We start from the raw sequence: 27,154 nt of genomic DNA, 5'->3' as shown, positions 1-27,154 counted from the left end.
GATGAAACAGAAATTAATTTCCAGTCCCACTGAGAGATACAAGTCTTATCCCAGACTTGTATTGAATTTGTTTGTGTCTGTCATTTTTTTCTTTCCTATTTAGTTAAAATTAAGAAGATGTTATTCATTTGTCTTGAAGACTAGGAAGTCTATTGCAGACCAGATATCAAAGCCAATCCAGTCTGCGAGTCTTTGACCTGCTTCCTGTTTCTTCTTTTACCTAGCCTCAGATTTCTGGCCTTTGTCATCCATGCATTCTGTTCAAGCTTTGTAACAGTTGTTTCTGATCACCAGTTTTATTGATAACAACTTGGTTTTTGCTATGAATTTTGGGAAAATAACCAGGGCCAAATTCTGTGAATTGCTTCTGTTCTTTTTATGGGAATTTTCGGTGGTTTCCTCTCTTAATGCTTGGGAGCAAAGCAGTTAGGCTGTTAGTTTGCATGCAGCTTCATTTACTTTGAGTAATTCATTTCACTCTACAAATCAAGCAAATATTGAGGGACAGCCCCTGCCCAAGGAGCTTCGTCGTCATCATTTTGAACAAAGTCTAGAGTTTTGTGAGAAGGCATTAGGGCCAAGTCTGAGTGGTTATGTATAGGCATATGTGGATGGTGGTGGAGGCTAGGAGGAGGGTGGCATGAGGAAGGGTGGGATATTTAGACTAAATAGGCTTGGAAGAAGAATGAGAACACTTAACACTTTCTGTTCATTGTTCCCTGGCATCAGTACCATATGCCGATAAAAAGGCCAAAATAAGCATGAGTTTTGTTTTAATTAAGTCTCTACAATTTGTCCACCGTTTAATTGCCCCCTCCCACCCTCATCTTTTATTTTGTTCGTTTTAGGGCCATAAATATTATTAATCCACAGAGATTTCTTTCTGTTTCCTTTAGTTAATTAAAGATATTCTCGAATTTATCTTGTGATACCAGCAGGAGGGCACAAAAAGTGAAATATTGTATTGCTAGATAGTTCATTCATTAGCATAAAATAATCAGTGGGATTGTGTGTTGAAGTTTCATACACCTCTGCCAGATTTTCTTTTAAGGGACAAATGTAGCCAACATAAAAAAAAAAAATTAGGAAAGGGAAAGAGGGGAGAAAAAATTAGAAAAAAATTAAGAAAGTAGACAACAGCAAACATACAGGTTAGCTTTTTTTTTTTTTAAGCGATAGACTCACTAGACTCCAGCCTGAGAATAAACTGTAATAATTCCCTGCCCAGATATCACTAGTAATAGACACAGTGGCCAAGTCTTCATCTATTTGAAGCTGTGTAACTCAGTCAGGAGAAAAAGGGGGGCATCAGGGCAGCTGTCAAAAGCCCCCACTAAAATGATCTTATATTTTACTTACTTTATTTTATATTAATGGTTTTATTACAAAAAGAAACTATGATGTAAACTTCATGTATCATTCACTTATAACATTTTAGACCAAACCAGGCAGAACCCAACACCAGACAGCTCCACTATTTATATTCCTCTAAGGGTAGCTCATCCTGCCCTCTTTTTCCACCCTCAGTGTTTTTCTTCCTTCAGGGAGAGAGTCTATATCAGTGTTTCATTTCTCCTCTGGGTGGACTTAAAGGCCAGACACATTGATTATTAATCATTATATTGGGGTTTCTCTTCTTTCTTGACCAGTGACACAATCTGCAGAGCATGATAGGTATACTGTAACTGACATCTGTACTGAAAAAAAATCAGGTTATGGCATATATATCTGCACTAATAAAAAAAGCCATTTTTCAAATCCTCCTTTTGAAAGACTTACTAAAAAGACCAGTGTGTTACAAATGCATAGGCACCGAGCCATAAATCCAGTAACAGAGACATATCTAAAAGCCCATTTTGGGACATTCTTTACTTGGACTCTTGGGACACTCCAGGCTTAACAAGAGCCACTTACTCTTTTTCTAGGTTATGCTGCTGATGAATACCAGGGAGAAAACTTGAAACATATGGGATTTTCTGGCCCTGTTAGCTGGCTGTGCTATTTTACTTCATCTGTATTGGGGTGTATATTTTTATTTGTGTAAATTTCTCAGCTTAAAATTATTTTGCCACTCATGCTTTATAAAACTCTTTTGCTTTCTGATGTCAGGGCACATTTGAAGTGTTTTTGTGTCTGTCAGTTGATAGTTTTCTATAATACGTCATGAATTTTCATGAGTTGAAGAGCAGTGGGAATCTAGTGTAATGAATAAGAGCATGGATTTTTATTCAGGCTGACCAAGGTCTGAATCACGACACTCAGCCTAAATGTGTCACTTTGGGCAAGTTACCTGACGTCTCAGAAGTTGAGTTTTCCCAAGTATGAATTGCAAACGATAGTAATACAAGCCCTAAGCTCAGGGCTTTCCACGCAGTTAAGTCCTCAATAAATGGGAACATTATTACTACTATTATTAGGACGGCCAAATCAGGATAATTTGGAGGTAAACGATCACTGTAGATTTTTTAATAATTACACTGAAACAATAGGCCTAAACCAGTGCTGACCTGAGTCCAGTGGGACATTTAGTCAACTTGATTATTGTAGGCTATAGACAATCTAAGTGTGAGCATGGGGAAATTAGATATTGAATTACTCATTTTGATCCAATGTTGAGAGGTACATAGGGCAACCAGAGTAACAAACCAAGGGATAGTTCTTTGGTTTTTACTTGTTTACATTTTGCTTTTTTTGTGAACCTGCTTTCCCTGTAGAAAGGAACAGTTTGTAGTCATGCCTTTTAGTTTTGTTCACACGTCCATGCGTACAAGGGTAGTCCCTCCTTTAGTTATACCGCTTTTGACTGTAAAGGACAATATGGATTTATGCTTAGTGACCTTTTGCAAGTTTTCTTTCTTTGCTGCAGAATTATGGGGAACAACAACTTGATTTACTCTGTGAGTCTTGAACTGTACTGCCAATAAGTAAATTGGTTCATGGTAATCACAGTATTCACTTCGATTAAATGATCATCAATTGAGTTATTTGCCTTTTTGCATGTAATTTATTATGGTATGCTTTTCTCTTTCAATTAAAAAGTTGGAGTATATAATTTTCTTGATTCTAGGGATGACAGATAAGGGAACTGGCATTCTAAAATGATTATCTTAAAGATTTAACAATTAGAAATGTTTACGTTCCTTTATATTTCACTGATAATATATGAGTAAGAAATTATTTTGTTGTATGCAACGAAAAACAATTATTTTCTTATGAAAAATATACCTCAGAAATGGGAAAGATGAAACATGAGAAAACACATTTTGCCTAATGATTTTCTTTCAGCAAAAATATTGCTATCATGATCCTTTTTAATTAAATAAGAATTTAGCACTTTTGTGTGTGTGTTCTTAATGTCAGACTCTTTGGTTATCACACTTACACCTCTGTTATTAATGTTAGCCATGGTTTGCAGATGAGGAAAAGCTAGTTATCAATGAATAATTCAGATTCCATAACTGTCAGACCTCATTATTTTAAATAGGGCCTGGTAGTTCCAGTTGTAACCAGCTAATTGCCTCCTTTAAACTTAAACTGTTAGACTATTTCACATAATTCCAATTTTTAAAAAAACTTTAAATACATTTAAAATTGCTGTAGCACATAGAGCAATTTGCTTTAAATCAATCAAGGCATTCTGCTTGTGATCTTCAAATAAGAATTAAAATTTATTTTAATTCAATCTACTAGCTGTCATAAAATGCTTACTTAACACACAACAAAATGTTTCTAATTTATGAAAAACAAAAGAAGACTAAGATTGAATAATTCAGTTTAAAATTGATGTCTTTTGTTTAAACATATTTCCAAATGTCAGAACCAAAGTGACTGTGATGGAAAGGATAACCAATGGTTATTGCTTTCACTTCCTCAATCCCTGATATTTTTAAAACTAAAATAGCAATGACTTTACTGATGACTAATCTGTAAAGTCCCTATGGTGGCAGTAGAGGTGAACAGCTCAGATCTTCTTTCAAGAGAAGCTGCTGCTAGAGGCATAGGTTGTAGACATTTTCCATTGTTCACGCCAAAGCCGCATCCTTTCTAGGCTCCTCCCAGCCAATGACTAAGCATGATGGAGTATTACTAGTGCCAGGCTATTCCTGCAATGAGGCCCTCCTACGATGGCAGTCCTTGCTCTGGGACTCCTCCTTAGCCTGGCCCAAACTTTCTCACAACTGTGCTCTCCTATTCAGTTCTCCTCCTTTCCCTCTATCCTTTTCTAGGGGTTAGAGCTGCACCATGCCCTGAAAGCTACCTACTCCTTAAGCTTCTCTTTATCATTCATATGCATTTCCCCCAGTACATCTCTTGAACATCTAATTCTGTCATGTTGTTTGCTTCTTGGAGGATATAGACTAACATAGCAAGAATTCTATAGTCTTTTGTCTTTGCTCTTCTTTAGAGATAATTAGCTTTAACAAGGTATGTCTTCCCAATAATGAAGACCTCCATGCAGAACTGGATTTTATTCCTTTATTCCAGCCAAATAACCCTACCTCTTGTAACTCTCCTGTAACCCCAGTGTATATTTTTTCTATTTCCGAAGTCTTCCCCAGGTTCTCTATATATTTCAATATGAATAGATAAGAGCTGAACATGTATCAACTATTTTTACATAAACACATTGTCGTAAAGTCTGGTTTAATTTTCTTTCAATGAGGTCATTGTTTTCTGGAAAAAGAAACTGCCTCTATCCCTGGTCTACAAAGCATGTTCCTTTGATGTGAATTCTACCCTTATTTTGTAAATTTTGACTAGGAACAATGTTCTTTCTTAACATTAAAAATGGTTATGCTGTAATTGGGGAAAATCTCAACAGTTTTTAAAAATCAGCAAAGCTTTATTATGATTATTTCAGCTGTTTGGTAAGTACAGTTTCAGATTTTTGGAAAATAGTTATTAAAGATTTATGCCTATGTTCATGGTTATGTAGTTGTAGAAACAGCATAACTTTGATAATGAGGAAGAAGAAACACTTTTACAATTCTGCCTTCTATCTGCTGATGTTGTATGTTGTGTTGGCTAGTGTCTACATTCTCCAACATCTAAAGTTCCCAGTGCTTTTCCAAAGATAAGAAAAGGGCAGCTGTGGGAAGTTATATGAGCATTTTGAAAAAATGTACTGAGTTTTCAACTAAGTTTAAAATGTTTTCAAATTTTAATATCAAGATGTCAGTGACATTGTGTTTACTCATTAAAAGAATAAACGTTGAGAGGGGCACACACATTGGCATAGTTCAACTTTAATACAACCTTCACATTCGCTTTGAGGCCTTGGATTAGTTCAGAACACTCTCTGGGTCTCAGTTTACTCACCTATGAAACCAGCAGTGAAGTGGGGATGAGACTAGACAAATTCTAAGGCAACTAATAGCCCTTTGAGTCTCTGAGTTTACTAAGTGCAGTACATCCACACTTCCTTTAAAGGAAATGTTCTCTGGATATTTGAAGAGGGCAAGACTTTGTTTACTTCTCTAATGTAAATCCATATTGGCTGAAACAGTACATAAGATTGCCCGAATTTCATATCATTTTCTGGGAAGAGGTAAAAAATGAACTTACTTGCCTCTGATTCAGATGTAGGGCATTTTTATTTACTTATTTTTTTCACAGAGAACTCTTCCACCCTAGACCACTTTAGCATAGACCACCATACAAAGTTTTGAGAAACTGAAACTCAGATTACTTTTCTTCTATCAATCTACATGTAACAAATAAATTCTGAAATATTAATGCTTTCTAGAAGTTTTGTTCCTCTTTGTCACCATGTAATCTCTGGGCAAAGACTCATTTTTGTCTGCCCTGTAACATTTTGAAAGTATAATAGGCTACCATGAAATAATATAGTGAATATTTCCTCTTGTTGAATTCTTCTATTCTGACAGATTCCCCCCTGCCCCAGAAAACCCAGTGAAGATGAAATACAGACACATACAATTAATGTCAGTTACAGTTCATAGAATCACACACTTTTCTTCCATTGCAATAACTGAACATTTAGAAACTGAAAGGTGTACCATCTGTAAGCTATGTGTCAGCTTAGCTGTCGCAGATCAAGCTTCGTGTTTTAAATATTGTGCTCTGAGAGAAGCCCACCGTGGTCTCTGAATGTCATGCTTGTGACCACATTCAGATACGATAGTAAATGGGAGGCCTTGCTTGTCTGTCTCAAAACTCTGGCATTGGCTTTTCTCCTCTCCCATGTTATGTGTCTTTAAGGAAGCTAACCATTATGTTTAGTAACTGAATTCTACTAAAAAAAAAATACTTAGCATTAACGTACTATATACAACATTTTTAGATAATTACATAAATAAAACAATAAAGGTTGCAAATGTTGTACTCAAAATTTATACCCTTTATATAATGGTTTAGAATTCTGCTATATAGTAAGCACTTTCCTGTCATAAGCATTAAATCCAATTAATTTTGTTGCAGAATAATGAAAATAGATGCTTTTGATTTTCCTTTGCTTTATTTTTTAAAATTCCATTAAATTTTAAATTTTTAAACCCATTTTTAATAGTGTATATTTTGTTTTAGTAGAAATAGAAGACTTAATATTTGCCAAAAGTACAAGAAAGGAAGAAATAGGGTTATTAAGTAATTCAATGGGGTTATTAAGTAACCGCATTCAAATAGGGCAATGTTTTGGGTTATGTTATACATTTTGACCACTATTTGGCATTGAGAAGAATTTAACAGCCTAGGACAAGCTTCCGAGGACTAAATGGTCTTTGTGCACATAAGTCATATTTAAGCTACAGATTTCTTTGAAATCACTCGAGTCTGGGGGAGGTGAGAATCAAAAGGAATACCTTAGTTTCTGAATATGTAAAAAAAAAAAAGAAAGAAAAAAAAGAAAAAGAATATTCTCAAAGGCAAAGATTGGGATTTTATATAATGACTCTTGATTGTCACTGTTAACACCTATTCTATAGAGGACAAATTCCTTTCTAGGATTATGATATTGTGATGAACGGAAAATTCCAGAAAAAAGTAACTGTGGTTTCCTAAGGATTGAGTCAGACTTTTAACATATACTGAGCGCTTCTAACATATGGTGCAGATGGATTGCAAGCTCCTGAGAAATTGACTAGTCCTAGCAGTTGGTGTTTATGCTGTGACTTTAAAATAGCTATTCATTAGCTGTGTGTGCGTGTGTGTGTTTAAAGGCAGTTAAGAAAAACATTGTTTTTCTACTATTTCTAAGAATATGAAGGAGACTACTTTACCGTAGAAGATTTAAAAACATATATCACTGCTGTTTGCTAATCAGTGACTCTTAATACCTGCTTAGTTGACATGAGAAACAAATGACCTGTGGAGATCTTTTTTTTTCTTCTCAGTGTTCTAAAATGTAGAACTTACACCTTAGCTTTTTAGAGAATAATTATTTCACTTCCGCAAAACTTCTAGCAGCAATAACAGTGGACTCACAAGTACATGCTAAGCTCTAACAGAGAGAAATGCTATTTGACAGTCTGCCAGATCTGGCATTTGTGATCTTGATCACCTTGACGTATAAAACTCTATATTTTCAGTTCTGAGATTTTTGTCCACTTGGAAACAAATTGAGCTGTTTAAATCTAAAAGTTAAAATTAATGTACTAATTCATCATTAATATGTAAATTAATACATTATTACATTCAGATCTCTGTTTTTATGAGTTTGATTTTTTTAGATTCAAAATATATATGGAATTTGTCTGTCTTTGTCTGACTTACTTCACTTAGCTTAATGCCCTCAAGGTACTTTCATGTTTTTACAATCGGCAGGATTTCCCTCTTTTTTTTTTTTTTTTTTTGTAGCTGAAGAATACTCCATTGTACATATAAGGCACATTTTTTTTGTCTATTCATGCATAGATGGACACAGCTTTTTTTCCCAGTCTTGGCTATTGTAAATAATGCTGCAGTGAACATGGGGGTGCAGATGTTTTCAGGACTGATTTCACTTCCTTCAGAAATATACCCAGAAGTGGATCACATGGTAGTTTAATTTTTAATTTTTGAGGAGCTTTCATACTCTTTTCCACAATGGCTGTACCAAGTCACACTCCCACCAACAGTGCACAGAGGTTCCTGTTTCTCCACATCCTCACCAGCATTTGTTGTCTCTTGTCTTTTTGATGATAGCCATTCTAACAGGTGTGAAGTTTTATTTCAAGGAATATATGGATCCTCTTTCTGTGGAAAATAAATTGTTACTCAGTCATTCTAACAGGTTTCTAGTGTCTTGTGTTCTATATTTAGGAACACATTCTGCAATTGAGAATTCAATCGTGTATAGCTCTATCTCATACTCTTGAGGTTATGCAAATTATGTATTTTCTTTATGCACATCTTTAGTAATTCTAGTTCTAGTTGTTGCATGGGGTAAGAGATTTCTTAAATTTGTATTAATTCTACTCTTGTAAATTTTAATTGTGGAAAAATTCAAACATATGAGCAGATGAGTAAGGAGAATCATAAATGAAACTCCATGTGTGTATTACGAATTTAACAATTATCAACACATGATCTGTCTTTTTCAACTGTTCCATTCACTGTCCTGTCATTGCCATTGGATTATACTGAAGCACACTGCACCATCACATCATTTCATCTGTATGTATTTCAGTCTGTATCCTTAAAGTATAAGAACTCTTTTACATAAGATAATAGCAGTATCATATCTGAAAGAATTAAAATAATTCTTAGTATCACTAAATATACAGTCAGTGTACATATTTCCCTTTTCATCACGTATATATATATATATATTTTTCCATTTGATTTGTTTAAATAAGAACCCGAACAAGTTTTTAACATTGCATTCGGTACATATGTTTCTAAGGCACTTCAAATCAGTAATAGCTTCCTCTTTTTTTTTAGTTGTAATTTGTTTATGGAAGAGACTAGAATTTCTTACATACTAAATTTTGGTGATTACATTTCTGTAGTGTTGTTTAACACTATCCTTTGTCTCAATTTGATCAGGCTTCAGACTGAATTTTTGCAAAGAAGCTAAAAAAGTGGCATAGTATATTTTCCACTGAAAAACACCAGGAATCACATATCATCTGTTATGTCTCTTTTTGGAATATTTAGATTGGTCGTTGGATTTAGGTATGTATTATCAGTCTCATCTGTCCATTGTAAAGTTTTTTTAATATATTTTTTTAATTGAACTATGGTCAGTTTACACTGTGTCAATTTCTGGTGTACAGCATAATGCTTCAGTCATACATGAACATACATATATTCATTTTCATTTTCTTGTTCACCATAAGTTACTGCAAGATATTCAACATAGTTTCCTGTGCTATACAGTATGAGTTCAAGATTTGCATGTACTAATGTATATAAAATAGTTAAACAAGTTCATTGTAAAGTTTTTATTAGCTTTTCAGTCAAGTGTTTTCATAGCCATTATTGATCATTGCCTAGTTCCAAAAGTTTATTAAGACAGTGTGTCTATGCTTACTCTGTACAATCTGAAAAATTCAGTATTTCAATTCACACAGTATATTCATTATGGAGACTAGGGTAGGAGTGTTAGCATTTCTAACATTTTGCTTCTCATTGACATATTTTTTGTATATGATTTCAATTAGCCAATACTGTAAATGTAGCTATTTTCCAATAAATGACAGTGGAATAAACATGCCTAAAAATACTATGACATGACTGTAGCTACTGTGAAGCAAATAGCTTACTTTAATTGCAGATAATGATTCCTAGTCTAAAGCTAAATATAGATAATGTGGGGTTTTTTTGGTGCGTTCAACATGATTTCTCAGACATTATATCATCCAATTCTCACAGCTGTTCTACGCTGTAAACAAGGACAGAATAATTTTCTCTGTTTTACAAATGTGGAAACTGAGGTTCAGAGAGCTGAAATCACTTTCCATTGTCATCCACTGAGTGGGCAAAGGAACTGGGATCAGATCTCAGGTTCCTTACTCCAAATCCAGTGTTCTTTTCATTGCACAGTACTTGAGTTATCTCTAGATTAAGGCTTCCTGGCTATTTATTAAATTCAGAAATAAGTATTGATAAGCCAATCAGTTAGTATAAAACTGTCAATATGTTCTATATGTATAAATAAAGATAATTAAATGTGTGCACAAAATTAAAAGTTGCTTACAATAATATTCATGGAACCATTAGAGTATCAGCTATCTACCATTTTCATTTTTTGTTGCTATTTTTATTACATTAGCACATTCTCAAACCTTTTAAATCTCTAATATGTGACAGATTCAGGGAATAAGATATTTTGTCTCCACAGGAGGACTTGATGACATGGTGCAAGGAAAGAAGATAAACCAGTAATTATAGCCTAGATTAGTAAAATGATGGGTTTTAGGCTTCAACAATTGTCAATTTTGACTTGACCCCAAATTCTGTCTCTTATTACTGTCAGTGTATCAAGTGACCAAGTGTAACTTGTTCAAAACACATAAGATACATTTTACAAATATAGCTGGTGGCTTTCTGTATAAATAATTCTATTTGTTTTTAGAGGTCAGGAATGGATAATTACACCTCTGAAATTTTCTTCATATCTTTCCACCTGAAGAAATGACCTTCTCTTGTTGGTTTCCAAAGGTCGACTCTCAGGTGGCTGCTGTGTCTAAGAATGGCCTTAGCGTTGGCCCTAACACCAAAAGGAGCAGGAGCCGTGTGTAATCTACCTGGGGAGATCCAAATGTCAGAGCTGGCACAAAGCTGGTTTTCCACACGCCCAAGCTGTCTGTTTATTCCTGACCCGAAAAGAGTCTGGGATGCATTTCAAATCTAGTAAGTTTGGGTGTTTGTTTCTGGAGCACAATTCCTATAGCATCTCTGATAATATTTGATTCCCAAAGTCTAGGATAATTGCACAATTCTTAAGGAGTTCCTCAGACATTGGAGGTTTATTTGAATGACTTGAGTGACATGTTTTCCTTAAAAAAGCTTATTTATCCTCCTGGAGGAAACCTACATTTTTGTTTAAAGAAACCAATAACAGATAAAAGTAAATAATCCCATGAAAAAAAAGTGAGAGAAAAAAATATGATGGACATGCTGTGAATACTCACACACTGAATTAGGTGAATTTTAATGTCATAGATTCCAGGCCTAATGCCTGCAATGCCAAGATGAAGATTTTGGCTTTAGAGATACTCTTAAGCACATTGGAAAAGCAACTATATGATATTTTATTTTTCTTAGTGTCTTTATCATCAACCTCTAACCTGTGTGTTGTACTGAGCAAAATTTTTAATCAGTTGGAAAACTCAAGACTCTCCTAGTCTTTACATCATGGGAAGTCTTAGAGAAGCGTCTGCATCTCCAAAGCATCTTAATCTTTGTTTGTTTGCATGTACTAACATACATGTGATATCCTTCAGGATACATTTATTAGCCATCTTTATTCCCACTTTTTAGATGAGGAAACCAAAGCTGAGAGGCTAAGTACTTTGAATATTTGAACAAGAATCAAGACTTGGGTCTTCCTGGCCTAAAAGCCAAAAATTTTAATTTGTTTCTCCATTTCAAGATGCCAATGTTACACTTGGGTACTTTTTGACTTCATAAAAGAAACAGAATGTCAAGATTCTGCAATTTTTATGAACTTAGATTGAGATTAAAGGTAGGATTTGGAAAGATATAATCGGGAGGTATTTATTAGGAGATATTTTTAGGAATAAATACATGGCTGTGCCTAATGTTTCCTAGAATTGTGAATGCCTCTATAGAGGGGACGTTAGGAATCATCCAGTGGTCTAAACTCCTTCAAATGCAAGATTACTTTTCACACCATTCTCAAGAGAAAGCCATACAGCTTTTATAGTGAAGGGTGAATGTGCTTAGAGAGCAATTCGGTCTGTTGCTCAAGATAATTCTTCAGTTACTATAAGGTTCTTTCTTCTTTTTGACTGAAATATGCCTCCTGTTATATCTACTTCTTTCTGTTGGTCTTTCTACCATAATATACAGAAAGTTCATTTCTTCAGTTACACAGTAGCCCTTCTCACCTCTTGGCCATAAACTTTCAATATTTTTCAGTGTCCCTGAAGCGAAGGTTAAGTATGCTAACAAGGCCACACTGTGAAAAAGAAACTGAGGTCAAGAAGGGGGAATGAAGTATTGAGGAATCACAGAACTAACGGCCAGTTCTTCAAAATGATGCAGGCAGCATTTCATGAACATCAGATAAGAATCTCCGGTATTTTTAAAACTACCCAGATTGTTGACTTCATAATCCATTATCAACAAGTAATATTTATTAAGAACCCTTTGGAAAATGACACCATGTTATCTGAAGGCATGACATATTTTCAGTGGCTTGTTTCCATGTGGGAACCTCTTGGGAATCTCTTCTTGCCAAATGATTAGAGAGCTTACAAATACATTTGCATTAACATCATTATTTGTCTAAAAATTTAATAAGAAAGCAGAGCTCCTCTTGAAAAGAGATGATTTCATGTTTGAAGAGAAAAATTTTTTCCTCACCAGACTGATACAGTGTACTTAACTTTTATGTTTTTCCTTAAGCACTAGTCTGCAAAATGGAATCACCATGGACTCAGAATACCCTCACATTTTTCTATAATATAATCTTTAGTCATAAATCATTATGCAGGAGTGGCTAAACATAATTTTAGAAAATATTAGGAGAAAATTTCCAATAATTTCTAGGTAGAGGACACTGGAAAGATCCACTCTAATTTACAGAGCTACACAATTTAACCATAGGCTGATTATAAAACATTACTTGTATTTAGAAATCCTGTATCATCTGAAACAGGTGAAGTTCTGAAAGCTTAACAGTCTACTAAACTCCAGTGATTTTCAAATAATATCTGAACGGTTAATCATGAGTAATAAATATACCAATATAGCTAATCCTCATTACAATGTCATTATAAAACTATATAAAATCATCAAAATACAGTTAAAAAAACATAGATATAGTTTTACAATCTCATCTCTCTCTAAATCTCTTACAATAGTTATGAATCAATAGTAAAGTGTATAAATGTTTATAAATTATAGATTTATAAATGTTGAACATACAATTGGTTTTTGATTCTTCAGACCTTAGTCAACCGAGTAATGACACACCCAGAACAGGCATACTGCTGAAACCAAGGAGAAGTGAAGAGCATTGCGGTGTGACAGAGGCAGTAGAAAATGATTTCATGCCTCTAAAAAAAGACTTAAAGTATGATGTGAACCCAGGTGCACACATATGAAAATAACCAAAGACTAGGGAAGAAAGTATAAACAATGTACATACATTCAAAAATTATGTAAATGATGAAGGAAAACAAATGCTTAGAATCAGGAAAAGTATTCTCCAGAGGATTTGGAGGAGGGGCTAAGTTTTCAAAAAAGTAAATGGGCTGGTGGATTGTGTGTATGTGTTTGTATGTGTGTAGAGTTACAGTGTTAAAAATAAGGAGAAATACTGAGACATTGTAGTGTCTATGGCATGAATGGAGAATAAGAATTAAGATGAATGAGTGGTAGCTGACCAGCTGAAGAACTTTACAGAGGAGGATAGTACCTGTAACCCTCTAGTGATGCTGAACCATATTAACTGTTTTGACCTACAGACACAGCTGCTTCCTATAGTTGACTAAGTTCTCTTATTTGAGCTGTAAGGGCAGTCCTGATATGGACAGTTCATACTGCCTGTGTAGGAAGAGAAGAAGGCTCTCAGGTTCCAAGGCAGAACTACTGAAGAGGAATGTCTGTTGATGATAGGAATTTACATCTGAATTAGGATCTTTAGGTGATTTTTATGCGTGCCACAGTTTAATAACTATCATTTGGCCACAATCTTTGGCTGAAGGAATACTTCTGGTACTTCCCTGTGTGCCTTATCCCACAGGCCTGGTAACGTGGATAATCGGGTGAATAGATTGCTAATCCTAAATAGGTGTGATTTGTCCTCGGACACAAGCTCTGCCCAGACATGTAAAATGGTGATCAGCAGGCCCAGTTATTTTCTTTTCTTTAGAAATCTTAGCCAGAAATATAGGAGAATAATCAATTGGTAGTGGGTGTATATGTGAACATAATAAAAGGCATATTTTCAGAGAGTGTTAAAGTAAGAATCAAGGGTGCCTACTCCTCAGGAACATATTTTTGGAATTACTTACACATGTTGAAATTACATGTCGGGAATTTGCCATTCAAGTAGAGCTACGTCTGGACCCTGAAGATATTCCTGTCTTGCTAAAGCCTGGCAACATGGTGGAACTTCTTGCTGTTTCTTTGTAGATCATTAAAACAAGTTTCTAATTTATTTAAGTAACTGGAAATGAGCCCTGTTCATCTCCACCAAAAGGGCAATCAGGCATCAGTATGAAGTCCAAACCAGGATTTTAAAGACTAGTGAAGTGCTTTAATTTTAGAGTTTAGAAAGGAGAGAAGCCAAGACACTAGCTATTTGACTGTAATCAGCCCTAAGTAACTGTATTTGATAACCGTTCTGAAATAGAGCTAAATAACATTAACTTTCATTGTTTTCCTCCTCACTGCCAATCTAAAAACCTCTAGAAGATGTCCTGTCATCCTGCTTGTTAATTTAAAATTAGTCCACACAGCCCCAACTTCCCTTGAACTTGGGAGCAAAATCTCCAGTAATGAGGTCACAGTTTTGAGTGACATTCTTCGCCCATTGCTTTAAATGGTCAGAGTTGCTGTGATTAGGATTCCAGTTTTCTTCGGTAGCAAGCACAAGTGTTTAAGCAATAAGTAGTATGCACGGTAGTGAGAGTGTCCTATTTTAGAGGACACATTGATAACATGTTAATGATTTTGCCTGGGAAAAAGAGAGGTACTGAGGGAATACTGCAGTAGATAACATCACAAACATGCAAACGTAATATTTCTTGAGAACTAAAATGTTTCACTTATTTTATTTCGTGGCCTTTAAAGGCCAAAATTCCCTTGCATTTTTCCCATATGACACTTTCACTTAATTTTCATGAGTTAGTCCAGAATCCTACTATGTACAATAGTGTTTGTGCTTTCCTTGATGGATCAGAGGCTAAGCCTCTGATACGTTCCGTGAGAAACTAGATTCTGAGCTTTTGAAATGGTACTATTCTGTTGTTTGTGAGTTTCAAAAGCTTTGGAGGGGAAAAAAATCTATCTTTTTTACAGAAATTAGACTCTTCTATGTCTCTGCTGCCACCAATTAGTCTAAACCACAGCTTCTCTTGACAACTAGAACTTCCTAAATGGTCTCTCTGCTTTCATTTTTGTTTACCATAAAACATTTTCCGTAACAGAGTGAATTTTTAAACTAAATCTGATTTTGTCACACACATTACACACACATATGTACATACACCTCACATAGTCTACTTAAACTTATTCAACGTCAATCTACAAGTTTTAGATCAAAACCCCAGATTTCTCTCTGTGAACGCATATCTCACTGCGTCTCATGCAGCTCATCCCATACTCACTGGACTTTCGTTTTTTCTCAGCTCCAGAACTTTCCACTTGTTTGCTTTGCTCTTGTCCTGGAAGGGACATAACTTGGCTGTCTCTCCGGGCCCAGTGTCACCACCTCAGAGAGGTCTTCTCTGACTAACCCATATAAAGCGATTTTCCTTAGCTACTCTCTTTTCCGTCAAACTGTTTTCTTTCTGAGACTGAATAAACTTTGTTGTCCCTCCTCAGGCCCAGCTGCCAAATGCATCTTTTCGGTTTGTGGAGTGATCTCTCCTCTAATATGTGTTCCTGGGTAGCAAGTCTGCTTTCACTCACTGCATGTAGCAAGAGTCACAGCAGCTCTCTGCAGAAAGCGTCGCTTCTCTCACTTTCTTCGGAGAGGTGGTTGGCCAGACTGGGTCCCTGGACAAGTGAATACTACAGCATGATTTGGGGGGAAAAATTAAAAATCCCAAGGGGCTGGATTTTAAAATACAAACATACCTGAAGAAGTCAGTAGCATATTTGCATTCCAAAAGGCAATTTGTATTTTTTAAAATTGATATTCCCAAGTAGAAATTTATCTGAAGGAAATGCTTAGACAAACGTGTAAAGATACATGAATATAGCATTCAGTGCAGGGAGTGCTTAATGGTTTATCTATACTCATTAGTTAAGTACAAAGAAATATATACACACATTGACATGGTGAAACATTTACAAAAATCTTGTTGTGAGAAGTGGGCTATAAAGCAGCACATGTAGAAGGAATTTATTTACTTAAATAATGTACTTGTTACATGTTGATAAGGATATTTTTGTACTGAATCACCAACTGTTGTAGCTATTCAGCAAAATTCTGTCTGTCGTTGGTTGTATCCAGACTGGAATTTCAGGAGATCTATACTTTCTTCTTTATACCTTTCTCTTTATTTATTTTACAAGTGATGTTAACTTTTGTGACAAACAGAAAAAGTGAAATATAAAAGATTGTAGCAGAAAAAAATACTGTTACAAACTGTAGAGCAAGATGGGGAAATAGTTAATTGGGGGAAAAAATGAAAGATTACACAGTCATACTAAAATTTAATTTTGCCACCATCCATAAGGAAAAAGACCTGAAAAATTGGCACAGAAATGACAATTGTGTCAGAGTCAGTAGGATTAAGAGTATTCATTCGTATACTATTTTAAAATTTTCAGTGATACTTTGTTATTTTCTATAATTGAAACTGTTTTAAAAGACTAATCTGCATGTAGATACTGAGTATTTGACAGAATTTGGCAATTTGTGTGAGTGTTGTAGGTTGGTGATTTGGATAAAAAAGATTGGAATATTAAATATGCTAGTATGTACATACTACATATTTAAATGCATCATTACATATACACACATGTATATGTGAATGTATGTGCTTTACCACGAAATAAAGTGCAGTAAAACTATATAATTTAAAGTCTGTAGAGAAGTAAAGTTAGTCTTGAATTCTACTCTAGTATGTCTACACAGGTAGAGTTTTATCTTAGGGACCTCTTTGTAATCCATAGACTGAAGAATTTCAGAATTTCAAAATACAGACTTCAAAGCTTCAGTTCATGCTACGTTGGCAGAAGCACTTCCTCTCTTACTTGGTTCACCACTTTGAACTGTGTTAGTAACTAATCTAGTCACTTTACAGGATCTAATGGGGGCATATATGCCACAGATAATTCTTGGTACTTTAGAAGAACTTTGATCTTGTACTCTTTTTCAGTGACTAAAAGAACCTTGAAGAATGAGTCTAGTGGAAAAGTGGCTGTGCAGAACAACTCTCACAAAAGCATTCTAGGTGGCTATCATGTGTGTCTTTCCTTCTGGCTTTGAAAAACAGCAATCCAATTTTGTCTCCTGGTGTATTTTCTGTATCTGCTAGTTCATCAGTATTATCTACTCTTTGAAGAGTACATGCACTTATATGTAATCATAATTGTATAAAGATCAGTAATCTGAGGTTGACGTCAATAATTAATAATGTTTTAAAAATAGAATGTAAGCATATAATAATACGACTATTCAGTTTAAAAAATTTTGGAACTGAAACTCAGATCACACTTAATTGCTTTATAAATTGGTGAGTATTTGCTTAAATTGCTTATAAAATAAATAAATGGAACTTTAGAAAGTCTGCTCAATGCAGGATAACTACCAAAGCACCCATATTTTCATGGATCTTTTAAATAGTCCATTACATTTTGAACAATAACTAGTTTTTCTCTTCATTATTCCTATTATTGCCTAGTTTATATAGTATCATAGTTTTGGAACATACTGAATAAATAATAGAGTTCATACAAGGCACTCATTTTTCTTGTAAGCAGAACTAGCAAGGGAGGAAGTTGAAACAAATGTTTACTGAGCTCCTATTCTGTACCAAGCATGATGCTTGCTAATGAAGATTTCAAGATAAGGAGACAGGGTACTAGCACCCTGGCTTGCTAGGAAAGAACAAAAGTTCTATGTGCAGATGCACTGCATAGTGGGAAGCTTCCTGGGAAGCTTCCAACACACTGGAAGCTGTTGGTATGTGTGGGTGGCAGGATACAATATAATGTCGAAAGTGCTCTAAATAGAGGTTTGTGTAATACATCGTCTGAATACAGAAGAGGAAGGAATTAATTTCATCTGGGTAACTGTGGGAGAATTGGTCCTCAAAGAAAGCTGAGAGAAGAGAAGCCATTTGAACAGGACCTCAAAAGAGGCGTTAGATCATTCCTGGAAGACACACAGCAGGATGTGAAGAGAAGAATTGACTCTACTATGTCATGGAATACTCTGTATGATGGAAGCAAAATGTCAAGTATCTTACTAATTTTAGTTCACTATGTTCTCAAATGATTGGATGGCTTCAGTGTTTCCATTTGCATATCATTTGGCATTTCTTTTGTTATAAATTCTACACTAGCAGAATGTAATGGGGTTCTTTACTTTTGTGAATTTGGCACATTGACGACAAAGATAGCTGACTGTAGATGACATGCATTGAAAAGCCGTATATTCTAGTGGTTACTGCAGAGGTTCCTTGGCATCTTGCTCTACCTAGTGGATCTGAACTTTTTCCCACTGGCACAATCCAATGATTGGAATCTGAAATGAGAAGAAAGGATTGTGATCAGTCAACACAACTGGTAGCAAAAAACTCCCTAAGAAAATTATTTTCTCTGTTGAGTTCTGCAGACTGCTTCTAATCTCAGTGGCATCACACCATGTTATAATAAATCCTAGTATGGTTTAGTTTCTTCTAAAGTCTGGGGAATGTGCAAGTGCTAAATATAATATATTTTTGAGTCATGATCCTAAATCATAAGATAATGCCAAATGTTAGATAGACCTTGAAAATACTGCATTGGAATAAAAACACAGGAAGAACAAATTTGATATTAATATTAGAATTAAGCTTGTGTTGGAAACTCATGTGGCACAAAAGGAAACAATTGCATTTAGTAAGGAAATTGTGTGTGTGTGTATGTGTAGAGTAACTATAGTTTTAGCTTTTATCTAGGTTGATGAGCTGTAATTGGCTCAGGGGTATTTCATAGTCAAAATTTACAACTGGCAAGACAAGGGAAAAGGCTGACTTACATACTTGTATTTGATCATTGCCGGGAAAGAGATGTTGGTTTAGTCTGCCTCAAACAACAACAACAGGTCCAGGAAAATAGCTACAAATGTGACGCTGTAGTTGATAGAAATTTGTGTTCATTTCATATATTAAGAGTGCTATGCCTTTATTTCTTCAAAAAATTATATGACATGGCTGTTGCCCCTGGAGTTCTTGGCAGAGCATAAAGATTCATTGAACTTTGTTCATTAAAGTTTGAGAATTACCCTGACATTTTTAAGTATCAGGAAAGCTAGAGTCAGTTTCAGGTAGTGAAAGATTCTTGGAGTTGTTCATGATTCTGGAAGAGCTGCCTTTCTTTGGAGAAGCTGTGATAGCACGGGAAGCTGTCAGTGTGTGGGGGGAGCAGGAGCAACTGCTCATGGCTTAGAGTGCCTCCGAGACATGCAGGATCTGGGAGACCTTGTTGTTCAGTGATACACACCTAACCATTCACCCTGGGGCTTTTCTTACATAGTTTTTGCTGAAGGAAGGAAAACAAGAATGTCTTACCAGGAAAGCAGACTGAGGTTTGGGCTTAGGAACCATGGGTGAAGATGGGAAGCAAGAATGGAGTATACAGAGAGAAAATTGGCCTTCCGATTCTGGGCTGGAAATACATGGCTTGTGAAAAGAGTTAGAGCTGAAATTACTGAGCTTCCCAGCATTCTTTTGTTTGACTTTTTCCCCAGATATTTGTAGGTACATGGCAACTGTCTGTTTACCAAGAAATAAATCCGTTGGCCTGGATCATAGCAGCCTAAGCTAATGTTATTCTAACTAAGCTAATGTTATTATTAAACTTTCTTTTTAAGTTGTCCATGTCTATGAGAAGACATAAAACAAAATTCTTCAAAATTATCATGTCTTCCTCAAGTTGGCCAGATTACTTTCCATGTACTGTGCAGAATGGGAAACCACATTGTCTTCAAAACAGAGTAAAGATAATGAGGTTTACAATAATTTCTGTTTAAGGAAGGGTTAAGAAAGTGCATGTATTCATAAGTGAGAATGAATTATCTTACTACTAAATTTTTATGAAAATCTGAGTATTCTTCACATAGTAATACTCCCAAAGGATGATCAACAGAACTACTCTCTTTAAATAAGACTGTTCTCAGAATGTTAATTTTGAAGGCAGAGATATGTATGAGTGCTAATGGTCACTTGTCTGTAAAGTGGACCAAGTGCATTTAGAAAAGATAATTTTTTGTTTTACATAAGCTTTCCTGTGGCTCAGTTTTATGTGGATGATGTGGGATCTATCTGTTAAGATGAAAGTCATGCTTAGACTTAATAATTGTCATGAGAGGGGGAAAACTTTATTTTCAACTCATTTAATTATTAAAGCATATGTATATGCTCTTAATCAGTAACACAGAATTTCAGCATTCTGACTTCTTGCCAGAATAGAGTCTCAAATTTGGTACAATGAGTACTGCACAAAGAATATGTGGTCTGTCTATTCATCAAAATCAGTGTTTCACAACCTTTTTAAACCTATGCTCCCATTAAATAAACCTAAAAATCTCATACTTTCGTAGAGTCTCGAAAGGTTATCTATTGAGTGTAATTATTTTCTGCATGTCTGCCAATCAGTAAGTGGTGCTTTAGTGTCTATTGATATCATAATATAACAGTAAAAATGTTATTTAATATTATGAATTTAGAGGTGAGGGAACAGTTGGTACAAAGTATTGGGTATAAAATAGGCTCAGGGATGTACTGTACAACATGGGAAATCTAACCAATATTTTGTAATAACTGTAAATGGAAAGTAAGCCTTAAAAATTATATAAAATACATATTTTTAAAATTTTAAATTTGAATATGCTTCATGATTCATGCTCCTCTCCTGAGATACTTTTACCTGGTGGGGGGCAAACCAGTGATGAAGTATGTTACCAATTAAGAATCACCCCTCTAGATACCCTAAGTACTCTAAATGTTACTTCTGGGTCTAGCCAGATCAGCAGAGAGCGGCACAACTGGCTTGTATTCCCTCCCTACTATTTCCTTAACCTGAAATGAAAGTAAGAAATTCTATTTTGGATTTTTGCTTTGGCTTACATTAAGAGACTTACTGAACAAAAATTATATAAAACTTGATACTATATTTATTATAGGATGTTTCTGAGGATAGAATTTACTACATCTTACATATCCTTTTCATGAATACATGAAGATGTAGCAGTGGGGGGTGGGAGAGTGAATATTTTGTTTTTTCTAGGGGACAGGTTTCTTTATTTTATCTCTACATGCATCTTGTAATTGTTCTGTTTTCTTCTTTTCTTTGGCCACTGGGATTCTGAGTCAAGACATAAACTCATACCTTTTAGCTGTGTGAAACTTTGTCGTGTACATTTTATGTAACTTAACCTCTAGGTGTTTAAGAGTATCAACTTGGGAGTCAGCCAGCCAGAGACTGGAACCCTAGCTCTTGGTATTTCCTAACACTGTTATGTAAATTCTCTAACTCTTCATTTATTCATCTGAAAATAAGAAACTAAAAATACCTTCCTCATAGAGTTGTTACGAGGATTAAATAATATAATTTATAGTGTCTAACCCAGTTCATGACACATGAACTTGTCGTTAAATTAATTATGATTTGAATGGTTTCCCTTTTGCTCTTGTGCTTGTTTGTCTTGTGTCTTGTTTTGTTTTCCATCTTGGTGTTGTAGTGTTTCCTTAAGGAACCTCAAATACTTTTTAGAATAAACTTCAACATAAGTAAATAAAGATCATATCATGCTTGTGGGATTCTTCAGAGTAGCTTAGGAAGACAAACTGGGGGCCATTAGGAGTGTAGGAATTCCAGTGATGGCATTTAAGCTGGTTTTGAGGGGATTGATCACATGCAGTTTTGCAAAGTACATGACTGTTTAAAACATTTCTTAATATCCTTAATTTGTCCTCTTTGATTTCTCCATTTATTTATGTATTTATTTAGGGGGCTTCTTTGTCCTACCCACCCTCAACAATACCTCTCCTGCCTTTAAGAATCCATGTCCTCCTTTTGATCTCTTTGCCATAGTGTCAAAGACTAAAATATTGGGTGGGATGTTAGACAGGATAAGTGTGAGGTGAGAGCACCATCCTGCTAATTTTTGAGAACTGGCAGAGAACTGCCTCCCACCCAAACCACCTGTCATCTGTGATGGCTTGATGATCCATAAGTATTTGGGGGACCAACTAAGAAGAACAGGGTTTAAATTCTCCAGCTATACAGTGTTCTTCATGGAGGAACTAAGAAGTGAGTCCTAATATCAAAGCTAGGTAGGGCTCAAAGATGAAGTAGGGTTTCAGCATGTCTTGATTAGAATAGTTAAGTGCTTCAAGCTTAGAGACTGGGCAAGGCCAATTTTATATTTGTTTATCTTCTAACAATAATAAGATCTTATTAGTAACAATGCAGTCAATCCAAATACTAACCATGAAGGCATGAAATTTATACAGATTTTCTTCTTATGTACTTATGTGTAGAGGGAAATGAAGTTGTATTTGGAGCCATTATTCAATTTAGACATATGTTTTCTGAATATAGCTGATGTATGAATAAATAAAATGGAAGAAAGTAACGAGCAGAAATAGTCAGTCACAGACAATAGGAAAACATTTAAAAAATTCTTGAAATGGTTGTCTTTGATATAGATGGCTCAGTTCCTCTTAACATATTATCTTAAACTTGGTCCAAACAAGATTTCATTCCCATCACTCCACAAAAACTGCTTTTCTCAGTTACCAGTGACCTCCATGTTATTGAACACTATGATCAATTCTTGGCCTTCATCTTGGTTATCAGTATCATGTAATACAATTGGTCACTTTTTCTGTTTTCATTTACTTTCTTCGTTTAAATTCAGGAACACCATACATTATTTTTCCTACTTCATTGATTGCTTCTCTCTGATTCCTTCTCTTGTACACAAATTCTTGTCTGTTTGGGTTTTTTTTGTTGTTGTTTTGTTTTGTTGGGGTGAAGTAATTAGGTTTATTTCTTTCTTTATTTTTAGAGGAGGTACTGAGGATGGAACCCAGGACCTCATGCATGCTAAGCACGCTCTCTACCACTTGAGCTGTACCCTCCCTGCCCTCCCCCCCTTAATGTTGGAGAATCCCAGAGCTCTGTCCTTATATCTGTCTCCTCTCCACCTACATTTACTTTCCTGCTCATCTCATCCAGAGTCATTACTTTATATGCTAACTATATGCTAATGAACCCCCACTTTTTTTTTAATGACTCCCAAATTGTATTTCCAATCTTGACCTCTGCCCTGGACTCTGGACTCATACATCTAACTACCTATTCAGTGTCTAAAAGACATCTCAAATCAACACTTCTAACATGAATTTCCTGATCTCTCTTATCCTTAGGCCTGTTAATCTTAACTGTGATGTCTTCTGCCTTCCCAAGCTCAGTTGATCGCAACTCTGCTCTTCCAGTTACTCAATCCAGAAACCTTAGAAGCATCTATTACTCTTCCTTTTCCTTTACCCTCACATCCAATTTGTTAGGAAATCTTGTTGACCCTTTCTTCAAAATATTTTCATAATCTGATCACTTATCATCATTCCCTCTGATAACACTCTGGTCGAAGTAGCCATTAATTCTTATCTGTATAACTGTAATAGCTTCTTTAACAGGCCTCTGTGCTTCTATTCTTCCCCCCAGTTTTTTTTTTTTTCCCCTCAACCCAGCAGCTAAAATGATACTGTGAAAACATGTCAGACCATGTCATTTATCTTTTCAAAACTCATGTCTGGAGCTCCCATGTCATTCCAAGAAAAAGTCTAGGACAGGCATGTTTTTACCTTAGGACCTTTGCTATCACTTTACCTCCAGCCTAGAATTTTCTTTCCATCTGTATTTGCGATCCTAATTTTCTTAATGTCCTTCAAGTTTTGCTCAGACATCTCATTTTGAATGATACCTTTCTGATTATCCCATTTATTACTACAACCTGCTCCTCTTAAGTACTCTCATTCCCTGCTCAACTTTCTTTTTTCTTTTGCACTTATCACCATCTAACACACTGTATAAGTAATTTATGTATCACAGTATTTTTTTTCTCACCCAAATAAGTGTAAGCTCTCTGGGAGCTAGTGTTTGGGCATTTAGTGTTTCTTGTACTTACTGATTGATGGAATGCAATTCTATGGTTTATTATCATAAACACCTTTGTCCATAAATCTTTATCTGTTTAGAAAAATTATTTTCCTAAAACAGATTTCCAGAGATGCGATTATAGGAAGAGAAGTAGGACTCTTCTAAGATTCTTGATAAATATTACTAAATTGTTTTCCAAATGGATCTTACCAGTTTACATTCTCACCAACAATGTATTAGTGTTTACTTCATTACGTCCTCATCAGTATTGAGTATTGCCAATTTCTGACAACTTATTTGCCAAAAAAATTTATGCTAGTTATTTAACTGCAACATTGAAAAACTGTGACATTGAAAATGTCTTCTTTGTTACTTTTATAAGTTGCCTGTGCTCTTTTAACCTTTTGAAATCACCTGTACCTAGTCTTTTCCAATTATCTATTAGTGTTTTATTTTTTCTTGCCAATTTGTCTATTTTTAGCTAAATTTATCTTAAAATTGACATTCATTTTATATGCATAATTATATCATAGCTATAACACATAGGTATAATGTTGTACATATATTGTCATAGGTATAATGTACATATATTGTCATTAAAAAATTGAGTCCGAGTCTGAGGAATGTAAAACTTTCAACAGTCTTATTCATAAGTGTTACAGAGAGAGAGAGAGATCCCCATGGAAACTTAAGTGTGTGTAAAACTTTTTAGCATCTCGCAGTACATGGAACTCAATGTATATCTCCAGATGAAATCTTACAGAAAGGGTCTGAAGTATTTGTAGGAAAGGTTACTCTTGAGCAATGTCTAATGTCCCTACAAAAATGTGGCAAAAGTGCAAAGCAGGTGGAGCAGAGAAATAAACAGGTTTGGTGCACAGATGAGCACAACTTAGAAATGCACTTCCGTTGATAAACTGTCAGCATCAATTGTACTTTTAAATTTTCCTCTTCTTAGAATTTATTCTCTGGTACCAATTTCTAGCCAAGGAGAATGACATTGATTGTAGATAATTGAGACTGAACTTTTGGGGTGATTTTAAAGGTGACTTTAAATCTCTTCCTATTTTGCTTGTTGGTATTTTAAAGATCTAATGATAATGATCTTACATTTGCAGTGAGGGCAAGCTAAAAAAAATCTCCCGTTACCGCAGAGACCCTGTCAGAGACAATTCGCTCTATTGGATTTTTTTTTTTTTTGGTATCTTTAGTTAAGAATGTAATATGACTTCCTTTGCTTTATTACATTACATGTTCCAAAACCTTTACCCCAGAAGTGAATTTGTACAGATACTATGCAGAAGGATGAAGTTTTCACCACAGAGATGCTGCCATTCCCGGGGTTAAATGTGGCCTCTGTTTAGCTGTGTGCAGCAACATCACACAGCGGTGTGAAGTGAGAATGAAGGATCTCTTTGGACTGAAAGAGAATTTAAGTAGGCAGAATGTAATTATCTAAGCTGGACTTAAGCCAGAATGACGGGGTTAACATCCTTACTAACATCCATCCTAATTGAAGAAAATTGAAACTAACAACAGCTACTTTCCCAAAATGTGAGTCACACACCTTTTCCTAGTGTCTTTCATTTTCTCTTTATTGATGGAGTCTCCCAGGCAAGGACTGGATTTTATCTAAGTCAGCTGTCTATTACCAGCGAAACTGTTGAAGTTCTTTAAAGATAGGAAAATACAGTCTAGCCATGACTCAAAAAATTTATGGAACGTGAGAAGTATAATTTCTCTTTTGGTTTCTAGGCTAAGAACAAAACAAAACATTATGCACAGGGCATGGAGCCCAGGTTTGTAGAATTTGAGATTATTTTATTTTGCTCTAATGTTAAATCAAATAAAATAATACTTGGCTAAATCTATGGAAACATGAAAATATAAGATTCTGAATAATCTCAGCTTTACAAAATATTTCACACCTTCTATAAAAGACAGTAATATATCCTTTTGAATGTAATGGCGTTGATTCATTTGCTTGCATTTCTGTCCTCTTACACTAAAATGTGAACTCTTGTGGGTAGGAACTGTTTTTTTTTTCTTTCATCTGAATAGCATTATCACACAACACACGATCCTGGTGCAAAATAGATGCTCAATACAAATACTGCTTACTTCTCAATTTACTTGCACATTAACAACTAATTAGCCAGCTTACATAAATGTAATGATGTAGAATTTATCTTCTTTTTGAAATGTAACTTTTCTTAGACTCATTAATCCCTACTTTCTCCTATTGTTAGGATATTCTGAACTCATACTTGTCTAATGTTTAGTATTTTCTTACTTTTCTTCTACTGGAGCAATCACTATCTATAATTAAATGCAAGTAATTAACATTGGGACATTCTAATTCTTACTTACTTGGAAATTGTTTTTAATTTTAATCCCAGTTAAAAAATGCTGAATACAAGGGCATTGCTAATGCAGGGACATAATTTACAGCCCTAACTTGCTTTACACGATTTGTTCTTCAAATGACTCTAGTCAGGCATCACGGAGCTGCTCTATGGTAGAGGCTGGGTATCCAAGCAGGACAACCTGAAGAACTTTTGAAGGTGAACATCAAGGAAATAGATATCAGCTCCTGTGCTTTTATTTTAATGTCAATATTACCTCTCCCATGATGCTTGGCAGTTTTGTAACTCTGCTCTAATATGGTGTGTAGCCATAGCAGAAAGAGACAGAGATGTAAGCGTGATATGGTACACAGGCCCAGAGACAAAAAGGACATGTGAAAATTGAAGTGTCAAGGTTACATGGATGACTTACCTGATTTTTAAACTAGGTTGTTACACTGTGATAAGGGTTGAACAATTTGGCTTAAACAAAGGAATCTCTAAACCTTTAACTCTCAAATTAAGGTTTGTTTTCGTCATTTTTCCAAATTCAAAAAGTTTGGCGGTTTATTTTGATGCTACACATTTCATGAAGCTCTGCGTGCGTGGCCTGGGATTAGGACAGGCTT

General features: G+C 35.2%; 2 long non-coding RNA genes across 4 annotated transcripts in view; both read left to right on the top strand.

The window, feature by feature from the left end:
• LOC140696381 (uncharacterized) overlaps positions 1-27,154 on the top strand; it is a 310,247-nt gene that overhangs the window by 136,522 nt on the left and 146,571 nt on the right. The gene's annotated exons all lie outside the window — the stretch shown is intronic.
• LOC140696382 (uncharacterized) lies at positions 8,992-12,591 on the top strand. The gene is made up of 3 exons (XR_012072632.1): positions 8,992-9,114; positions 10,603-10,794; positions 12,046-12,591. It is a non-coding gene; the product is annotated as an uncharacterized lncRNA (long non-coding RNA).

This window comes from Vicugna pacos, chromosome 5 (assembly GCF_048564905.1).
Source record: "Vicugna pacos chromosome 5, VicPac4, whole genome shotgun sequence".
Lineage (NCBI taxonomy): Eukaryota > Metazoa > Chordata > Mammalia > Artiodactyla > Camelidae > Vicugna > Vicugna pacos.
Note: the sequence above shows the minus strand (reverse complement) of the source record. Positions and strands in the feature narration are given on the sequence as shown.